The sequence below is a fragment of the Hyaena hyaena genome, unplaced genomic scaffold (genome assembly GCF_003009895.1).
Source record: "Hyaena hyaena isolate Hyena2069 unplaced genomic scaffold, ASM300989v1 scaffold_1247, whole genome shotgun sequence".
Lineage (NCBI taxonomy): Eukaryota > Metazoa > Chordata > Mammalia > Carnivora > Hyaenidae > Hyaena > Hyaena hyaena.
In genome coordinates this window covers 99,877-110,680 of record NW_024081875.1, presented here as the reverse complement: position 1 = coordinate 110,680, position 10,804 = coordinate 99,877, and positions in this window count along the sequence as shown.

Below are 10,804 nucleotides of genomic sequence, written 5' to 3'. Positions count from 1 at the left end.
ATCCTCCTGTCTGGTAACCATCAGTATATTACCTATGGTTAAGAGTCTGTTTCATGTTCGTGGTGGAGGGGGCGAGGGGTAAAGAAGAAAGAAAAACCAAGAAAAAGACTTAAAAATAGAATGGTTATAGTAATATTAAAACAAGCTTACGGTCGAAATAATAATAAAATTGATAAACCCGTAGCCAGACGTGTCAAAAAGAAAAGAGAAAGAACCCAAATAAATAAAACCACAATGATAGAGGAGAAACATCCACCATGACGGAAATACAATTGGTCTGAGAGAGGCAAGATGGCAGAGAAGTAGGGAGTTCTGTACATTTCACTCACCCCCCATCTTTCAAACGGAGAAGGCCTGAGCCATAGGAACCCTTAATGAATCCAGGAGTTTGGGAGGAAAAGGAGACAGAGTGTGCTGAGAAAACCTTATAGTGTGAATGCGAACTGGAGAAGATAAAAACAGGCCAAGACCAGAGACACAGAGGGAAAAGAAGGAGCCCCCTTTTCGGGGTATCTCAGTGAGTCTAGGGGAAAAAAAGAAAGAGTGGCCAAAACTGCTCAAGACGCTGTCCCTGTTGTTGGAGAAGAGAAAAACCTCAGCTTGAGACACAGAGGTTTTCTGCTGTACAGCTGACCTTAGGCTGGGTGCACTCGTCCTAGGCGACCTAGGAGAAACTGCTCCTCACTCATCAGCTTGACCTGGAGGGGATGTGGCAGTCCCTGAAGCCACACCTTTGAGTTTCTGGCTAGGCTCCATCCCCAGGGGGGAGGCAAGAGGCTTGAAACTGCTCTGAGGGACTCAGGCTATATCAATGGAGCCTCAGGCCCCCTTAGTCTTAGGCAGACTAAGATCTGGAAACAAGGCTCGGCTTGGGATATAGAGCATGGCCCACCTTGGGTACACCCGCGGAACAGGGAGATCAGACTCAAAAGACTGAGTTGCAAAGCTTGGTTCTAGAAGGGACTAGGGCGCCACCATTTTTCTTTTCACAACCGCCAAGACAGGACCCCCACAGATGCACTGGAGGCTAAAACCTGCCTACACCAAATCACTCCCATCCCCTCTAGAGAGCTGTTTTTGTTTGTTTGTTTGTTTGTTTGTTTGTTTTTTACCGGAGCCTGGGGCAAGACCAACATGGATTCATTGCCCTGATAATTCTGGTCACTGGCTTGCTTAAACAGTCACATTTAATCCATTCTTTGGATGTATATTCTATACCTCCATGGTTACCTTTTTATCTCAGTCTCTCTGGAGTAATCAGACTATATAGTTTCTCTGAGTAGCACTTTTTTCATTTCTTTCACCTCGCCTCTAACCATATTCCACTCTTTCTCTCTCTGAATTAAGCCTCTTAGGCCGTGATCGTATAGTGGTTAGTACTCTGCGTTGTAAATTAAGCCTCTTAGTCTCTACCTGGTCGTTTCATCCAATTTTGCTTCCTCCCCGCTCTGTCATTTCTCTCTTTGTATATGGTCTCCCATCAGTACTATATACATCAGGCTTTTTATTTATAGCTGGGAATTCTGGTTCTATGCTTTAGACTGTCCTTTGTCTCTTGGGTTTTTTCTTTTTTCTTTTCTTTTTAATTTTTTATATCTTTTTATTATTTATCTTCCCTCATTTCTCTTGTCTGTATGTGTGTGTGTGTGTGTGTCCCCTTCCTTTTTTTCTTTTTCTTTTTCCCTTTTGGTTTGTGTGCTTATTGGATTTGTCTGTGCGTTTGTGTGCCTTTTTCCCTGTGTGTATGTCTGTTTTCTTTTCCAATGCTACCTCAAGAAACAAGCAAAAGTACACATGGTGGAGAGTCCCAAATACCAATACAAGTAGGGAAATAAAATAACCAAGGTCTTAACAAGAGGACCAAGAAACACCATTCAAAGAAGACTTTCTAAATGGAGAGTCCCTGGAAAGTCAAAGAGCCTTTTTTGGTACAGCAACACTCGCAGGTGCAGAGGGCATAACAAGCTTTTAAAACTAACAAGAGATAGAAAGCTAATCAAAATGACGAAATGGAAGAACTGTACTCCAAAGAAATTCCAGGAAGACATGACAGCTAAACAGCTGCTCAAAACAGATATAAGCAAAATAACTGAACAAAAGTCATAAAATTAATCGCTGGGCTTGAAAAAGGTATGGAAGACATCAGAGAAACTTACTACAAAGACAATGGAGCTTTAAAAGAGTTGTGATGAATTAAAAAATGCTACAAATGAGATGCATAATAAAATGGAGCTGTCCAATGCACGGATTGAAGAGGCAGAAAGGAAAATAAGTTATTTAGAAGACAATAAGAAGAAAATAAGTTATTTAGAAGAAAAAGAGGAAGCTGAGAAAAAGAGAAAGAAACTGATCCAGGAACATGAAAGGAGATTTCAAGAGGTCAATACAATCAAACGGAATAATGTCCGTATCATAAGAATTCCAGAAGAGGAAGAGAGAGGGAAAGGCGCTGAAGGAATCCTGGAACAAATTATAGCAGAGAACTTCCCCAATCTGGTGAAGGAAACAGATATTGAAATCCAAGAGGCACAGAGAACTCCCCTCAGACATAACTTGAATCTATCTTCTGCATGATATATGATAGTGAAAATGGCAACTTATAAGGAAAAAGAGATAATTCTGAAAGCAGCTAGGGAGAAAAGGGCCCTAACATACAAAGGGAACCCTATCAGAGTGGGTACAGACCTATCTACTAAAACTTGGCAGGCCAAAAGGAATGGCAGGAAATCTTCAATGTGATGAACAGAAAACATATGCAGCCAAGAATCCTCTATCTAGCAAGCCTGTCGTTCAGGACAGAAGGAGAGATAAAAGTCTTTCCAAATAAGCAAAAATTGAAAGAATTCGTTACACTAAATCAGCTCTACAAGAAATCTTGATGGGGACGCTATGAGAAAAGTGTTGCAAGCAACACAAGATACCAGAGACACCACCATAAGCATGAATCCCACAAAGGACACAATGACTCTAATCCCATATTTTTCAATAATAACAATGAATGTAAATAGACTAAATGCCCCAATCCAAAGACATAGGGTAGCAGAATGGATTTAAAAACAAACAAACAAAATCCATCTATTTGCAGTCTACAAGAAACTCATTTTATACTGGAAGACACCTTCAGATTGAAAGTAAGGGGATGGAGAAATATCTATCATGCTACTGGAAGTCAAAAGAAAGCTGGAGGAGCTATACTTATATCAGACTAACTGGATTTTATTTTTTTCTTGTTCTTTTTTAAAATTTTTAATGTTTTATTTATTTTTGTGAGAAAGATAGAGACAGCACGAGCAGGGGAGGGTCAGAGAGAGGGAGACACAGAATCAAAGACAGGCTCCGTGCTCTGAGCTAGCTGTTAGCACAAAGCCCAATGAAAGTATTGAACCCAGGAACTGTGAGAACATGGTCTGAGCAGAAGCCGGATGTTTAACCAATTGAGATACCCAGGCGCCCAAAACTGGACTTTAAGATAAAGGGATGAAGAAGGGCATTATATAATAATTAAAGGATCGATATATCCATCAGGAAGAGCTAACAATTATAAATTTCTACACACCGGATATGGGAGCACCTAAATATATAAAACAATTAATCACAAACAGAAACACTCTTATGGATAAGAAAGTGCTAATAGCAGGGGACTTTAATACTCTACTTACAACAATGGATAGATCAACTAGACAGAAAATCACTAAAGAAAAAATGGACTTGAATGACACATTGGACCAGATGGTTTTGACGGATATATTTAGAACTCTACATCCTGATGCCATGGAATTCACTTACTTCTCAAGTGTGCATGGCACATTCTCCAAGAGAGACCACATACTAGGACATAAAGCAGCCCTCATTAAAAGAATTGAGATCATACTGTGCACACTTTCAGATCACAATGCTATGAAACTTGAAATCAAACACAGGAAGAAATCTGGAAAACCTCCAAACACATGGAGGTTAAAGAACACCCCAGTAAAAATGAATCTGCCAATCAGGTAGTTAGAGAAGAAATTTAAAAATATATAGAAACAAATGAAAATGAAAATAAACCATCCAAACACTATGGGTTGTGGCAAAGGCAGTACCGAGAGGAAAACACATTGCACACCAGGCCTATTTCAAGGAAATAGAAAAAGCTAAGTGCAAAATCTAACAGCTCACCTAAATGAACTAGAAGGAGAGCAACAAGAGCACCCCAAACTCAGTAGGAGAGAAAAAAATCAGGGCAGAAATAAACAATATAGAAACCAAAGAAATATTTGAACAGATCAACGAAACCAAGAGTTGGTTTTTTGAAAAAATGAACAAAATTGACAAAATTCTATTCAGGCCTCTCAAAAAAATTAAATAAATAAAGAGAGAGAAAGAGAGAGAGAGAGCACTCAAATAGGCAAAATCATGAATGAAAATGGATTTATTGTAACCAACCCTTCAGAAATACAAGCAATTATAGGGAATGCTATGAAAAATTATATGCCAATAAACTGGACAACTTAGAAGAAATGCATAAATTCCTAAACACACACTCTACCAAAATTCACATGGGAAGAGTTAGAATATCTGAACAGACCTATAAGTAGTGAGGAAATTGAATCAGCTATCAAGAAACTCCCAATAAATAGGAGCTCTGGGCCAAATGGCTTCCCTGGGGAATTCTACCAGCTATTTAACACAGAATTAATACCCATTCTTCTCAAGCTATTCCAAAAAATAGAAATCAAAGGAAAACTTTCCTACTCATTTTATGAAACCGACATCATTTTTATTCCAAAGCCAGACAGATACCCAGCAAAAAAGTGAACTACATACCAATATCTTTGATGAATACAGATGCAAAATCCTCAGCATGATATTGCAAACGGAATTCAACAACACATAAAAAGAATTATCCACCATGATCAAGTGGGATTCAGTCCTGGATTCCAGGGCTGGTTCAGTATCTGCAAATCAATCAATGTGATACATCATATCAACAAGAGAAAAGACAAAAACCCTATGATCCTTTTGATAGATGCAGAAAAAGCATTTAACAAAATAGAGCATCCCTTCGTAATAATGACCTTCGACAACGTCGGGTTAGAAGGAACTTACTTAAACAGCATAAAAGCCATCTATGAGAAGCCCTCAGCTAGCATCATCCTCAATGGAGAAAAACTGAGAGCTTTCCCCCTGAGATCAGGAACACAACATGGATGTCCCCTCTCACCACAGTTGTTTAACATAGTGCTGGAAATCCTAGCATCAGCCATCAGACAACAAAAGGAAATCAAAGGCATCAAAACCGGCAAAGAAGACGTCAACCTTTCACTTTTCACAGACGACATGATACTCTCCATAGAAAACCAGACAGACTCCACCAGAAGCCTACTAGATCTGATGCATGAATTCTGCAAAGTTGCAGGGTACAAAATCAATGTACAGAAATCGGTTGCATTTTTATACAGCAACAATGAAGCAACAAAAGAGAAATCAAGAAACTGATCCCATTCACAGTTGCACACAAAAAACATAAAATACCTAGGAATAAACCTAACAAAAGATATAGGAGATCTGTATGCTGAAAACTATAGAAAACTTATGAAGGAAATTGAAGAAGACAGAAAGAAATGAAAAAACTTTCCATGTTCATGGATCAGAAGAATAAAGATTGGTAAAATGTCATTACTACCCAAAGCAATCTACACATTCAATGCAGTATCAATCAAAATTACTTTGGCATTCTTCTCAAAGCTATAACAAACTATCCTAAGATTTGTATGGAAACACAAAACATCCCGAATAGCCAAAGTAATGTTGAAGAAGACAACCAAAATGGGAGGCATCTCCATCCCAGACTTTAACTTCTACTACAAAGCTGTCATCACCAAGACAGTATGGAATTGGTACAAAAACAGACACATAGACCAATGGAATAGAATAGAGCTAGGAATTGGACCCACAAATGTATGACAACTAATCTTTGACAAAGCACGAAAGAGTATCCAATGGAAAAACGACAGCCTCTTTAGCAGATGGTGCTGGGAGAACTGGACAACAACATGCAGGAGAATGAAAATAGATCTTTTTCTTACAACATACAGAAAAATAAAGTCATATTGGATAAAGGACTTGAATATGAGACAGGAAACCATCAAAATCCTAGAGGAGAAAGCAGGAAACAACTTCCTTGACCTCAACTACAGCAATTTCTTACTTGACACATCCCCAAAGGCAAAGGAATCAAGAGCAAAAATGAATTATTGGGACCACATCAAGATTCAAAGCTTCTTCATGGCAAAGGAAAAATCCATAAAACTAAAAGTCATCCGATGGAATGGGAAAATATATCTGCAAATGACATATCAGATAAAGGGATAGTATCCAAAATCTATATGGCACTCACCAAACTCCACACCCAAAAAACAAATCATCCAGTGAAGAAATGGGCAGAAGATATGAACAGATATTTCTCCAAAAGGGACATCCAGATGGCCATCAGACACATAAATCGATGCTCAGCATCCCTCCTTATCGGGGAAATACAAATCAAAACCACACGGAGATACCACCTCACGCCGGTCAGAGTGGCTAGAATGAGCAAATCAGAAGTCTCTAGATGCTGGCGAGGATGTGGAGAAATGGGCACCCTCCTACACTGTTGGTGGGAATGTAAACTGGTGCAGCCCCTCTGGAAAACAGTGTGAAGGTTCCTCAAAAAATTCACAATAGAACTCTCCTATTACCCAGCAATAGCCCTCCAAGGATTTACCCAAGGGATACAGCAGTGCTGACGCATAGGGGCACATGTACCCCAATGCTCATAGCAGCACTCTCAACAATAGCCAAAACATGGAAAGAGCCTAAGTGTCCATCAACTGATGAATGGATCAAGAAGATGTGGTTTATCTATACTATGGAATACTACATGACAATGAGAAAGAATGAAATCTGGCCATGTGTAGCAACATGGATGGAAATTGAGGGTGTTATGTTGAGCGAAATAAGTCAGGCAGAAAAGGACAGATACCATATGTTTGCACGTCTAGGAGGATTAAGAGGAACTTAACGGAGGAGGACCATGGGGGAGAAGAAAAGGAAAAATAGTTGGGGAGAGGGAGGGAGGCAAACCATAAGAGACTCTTGAGTGCTGAGAACAAACTTAGGGCTGTTGGGGGTGGGAGGGAGGGGAAGAAGGGTGATGGGCATGGAGGAGGCACTTGTGGGGATGAGGACTGGATGCTATATGGAAACCAAGTCGATAATAAACTATTAAAAAATGAAAAAGAAGAAAACATAAACAATGTAAGAGAATATTATGAAAAATTATATGCCAAGAAATAGACAATCTGGAATAAATGGATAAATTCCTAGAAACTCACACACAACCATCTCTCATACAGGAAGAAGTGGAAAATTGATCAGACCAATAACCAGCAAAGAAACTGAATCAATAATAAAAAATTTCTCAATGAACAAAAGTACAGGGCAAGAGTGTTTCACAGGGGAATTTTATGAAACATTTAAAGAAGAATTAACAGGTAGTATTTTCAAAATTTGTCAAAAATAGAAATGGAAATAAAACTTCCAAATGCATTTAATGAGGCCAGCAGTACCTTGATTCCAATATCGGATAAAGATTCCACTTAAAAATAGAACTACTGGCCACATGGCACCTGGATGCCTCAGTTGGTTAAGCATTTGACTTTGACTCAGTTCATCATCTTGCCATTCTGGAGTTCAAGTCTTGTATTGGGCTGTGTTGACACGTCAGAGACTGGAGCCTATTTCAGATTGTGTCTCCCTTTCTCTCTCTGCCCTTCCCCTGCTCATGCTCTATCTCTGTCTCCATCTCTCTATCTCAAAAATAAATATAAATAAACATTATTTCTTTAACAGAACTACAGGCCAATAACACTGATGAGCATAGTTACAAAAATTGTCAACAAAGTTTAAGAAAGTCAAACCCAACAGTATATTAAAAAGATCATTCGCCGTGATCAAGTGGGATTTATTCCTGGGCTGCAAGAGTGGATCTGTATTCGCAAATCAAAACACATGATACTCCACATTAGTTAAAGAAAGTACAAAAAACATATGATCCTTTCAATAAATGAAGAAAAAGCATTTGACAAAGTACCACATCCATTAATTATAAAAACTCTCAACAAAATAGGGATAAAGGGAGCATATCTCAACATAATAAAGGCCATATATGAAAGACAGACAGCTGATATCATCCTCAATGGTAAAAAAAAAAAAAAAAAAAAATGAGTGCCTTTCCTTGAGGTATGCCCACTATCACCACTGTTATTTAATATAGTAATGGAAGTCCTAGCCTCAGCAATCAGACAACAAAAAGAAATAAAGCCAACAAAATCAGCAAGGAAGAAGTCAAACTTTTATTATTTGTAGATATCATGATATTCTATGTAGAAAACATGAAGCATATGTTCTCAAAGCAAAGGTAACCAGTGGAGAAAGCAGCAGAGGGAAGTTTGAAGTTCATTGGGATTGGTTCATGAGGTTTAAAGGAAAAAGTTATCATGATAACATACAAAAGTGCAAGATGAAGCAACAAGTGCTGATGGAAAAGCTGTAGTAAATTATCCAACAGAGAGGAATGTGGTAGTGAAGGAGAACCCTAGGCTGGCCTTATCTCAAGAACACAAATGGGTAACCGTCAAATCATCTTAAGTACTTCAGAGATCAATCTGAACGCTGATAGAACAAACTTCACAACTAAAGGGAGAGAAGAGACCACACTGAAGAAGGTAGTCAAGGGGGAGATATGGCTTGGGGGAAAATGGATCTCAGGTGGTGCAGAGGCGAGGGAGCCATGGTTAAGTAGAAGAGCAAGAGACAGAGGAGCACACAGGGGAATTCAGGAGGATAACGTTCACCTAAAGTCATTAGCTTGGAAAATGAAAGTATCTGATTTTTTTTTTTTTTAGTTCTTGAGAGTGGTGGAGCTTACAGCCTGTTTGTTTTTTTCAAATTTTTCTATTAATGTTTATTTATTGTTGAGAGACAGAGCATGAGAAGGAAAGGGACAGAGAGAGAGGGAGTCACAGAATACAAAGCAGGTTCTAGTATAGGGGCTGTAAGCACAGAGTCTGACACAGGGCTCAAACTCATGAACCGTGAGATCATGACTTGAGTGAAAGTCAGATGTTTAACCAACTGAGCCACCCAGGTGTCCCCAAAACCTGAGATTTTAAAGGTTGGAGGACTTGGCTGCATAGAGCCTTAAGGACACTGTGCTATTCCTTGAGAGAAGGCAGGAAAATAACCCAGGAGCAGAAAACATGAAACAGCTAAGTGAAGAGTGCTTAAGGCACACAGAGGGGAGATTATTCTTCTTGGATTACCTCCCTGAGAGGCGGCATCCATGCAGACATTTCCACGTAACAGGAGTTGGCCAGTGCCATTTCTTTCCCTCCACTTCAGCCATCTTAGGAAAACAACTCAGTACTGATGATAGCTGCCTTAATTGCATACATCAAGACCCACCACCCACCCTGCACTCTAGCTTGGCTGCTCTTCTCTATCAAGCTTGCCTCAGTTTCAGCATGGCAGACTCCTTCCCCAGAAGACCAGCACAAACTCCTGCTCACATTATGTCTTCTAAACAGGAGTTATACCGGGTCTCACTTGAGTGGAAGTGGTGTCAAGTCTCGTTACACAAGAAAACTAGAACACACCTAGATAAAGCTCACCACATTCAGTCCACGGATCAAATACTGCCCACTTAAGGCAAGAAGAGCCTCTGCAGATGATTGGCCTGAAGTATAGAGCAGCCAAAACACAACAGCAGATACACGGCTTCAGGAGGACTGTCTCTGCTTCTTAGGTGCCTTGCTGCCACCTCAGCTCCTCCAGCTCCTCCTTCAGCCTCAGCATCTTGTCCATCTAGGCTCTGTCCTACTCGATGCACAGAACATCCTTGACAACGTGCGCCTGCCCTTCATTCCTGGTCTCCAACTCCAAGGCTTGCAGCTCCAGCCAAAGCATTTCCAGCTCCTCTTGCTGCAACTTACGCTGTTCCTTCTCCAGGGTCTGTTGCATCTTCCAAAAGCTCTCCTTGAGTAGAGTCTGACTCCTTATTCACGACTTCCAGAGGACTGTGATTCTGCGAAGTCCAGATTTCCTCTTGAGTACTCTTGACTTTCTTCTGAAGCTGCTGCATTTGCTTGATCTTTTCACCCAGCTTCTTCTAAACCTGGCAGGATCTCATGGCTCACTTCTATCACCTGCTGCTGTCCCTGGAGACTCAGAGTAAAGTCCAGATTCTGCAGCCAGTGTCTGTTGGTGGTGTTAACTTCAATGTACTTGACATTAAGAGCTGTTTCCTCTTCCCTCACTTTCTTGTCAGGGGCCTAGAGCCTAGATCACTTTCTTACCTGACTATTCCTTCTATCTCCACATCAAGAAAGGACATTAGTTTCTCTCCTTCTAACTTACACTCCTTGACATCTTGCTGGTACTGTCGGGTATGAGAGCAGACTTTATGTACTTCCTGTTCACTTCATGCTATCTAATCTAGCAGATTCTTCTGATACATCTATCTTTTCTCCATATAACTCAGGCTATCTGCATCTTGGGGCTGAAAGCAGGAGATGTGGGACAAGAACTGGAGTATATGGTCATAGCCACTGTGGTAGTCTGTATAACAATCCTAGTACACTGTAGGCTCTAGGCCCTGTGGTAAATCTGATGGAGGAGGGTGCCAGATTGTTGGCCCATTTTGTGCTCTACAGCCTCCTAGAGCTCCAGGTTCAGGCAGTGCTTCTGGTAGCACCTGGTCAGTGAGCTGAACACTACTTGGGTT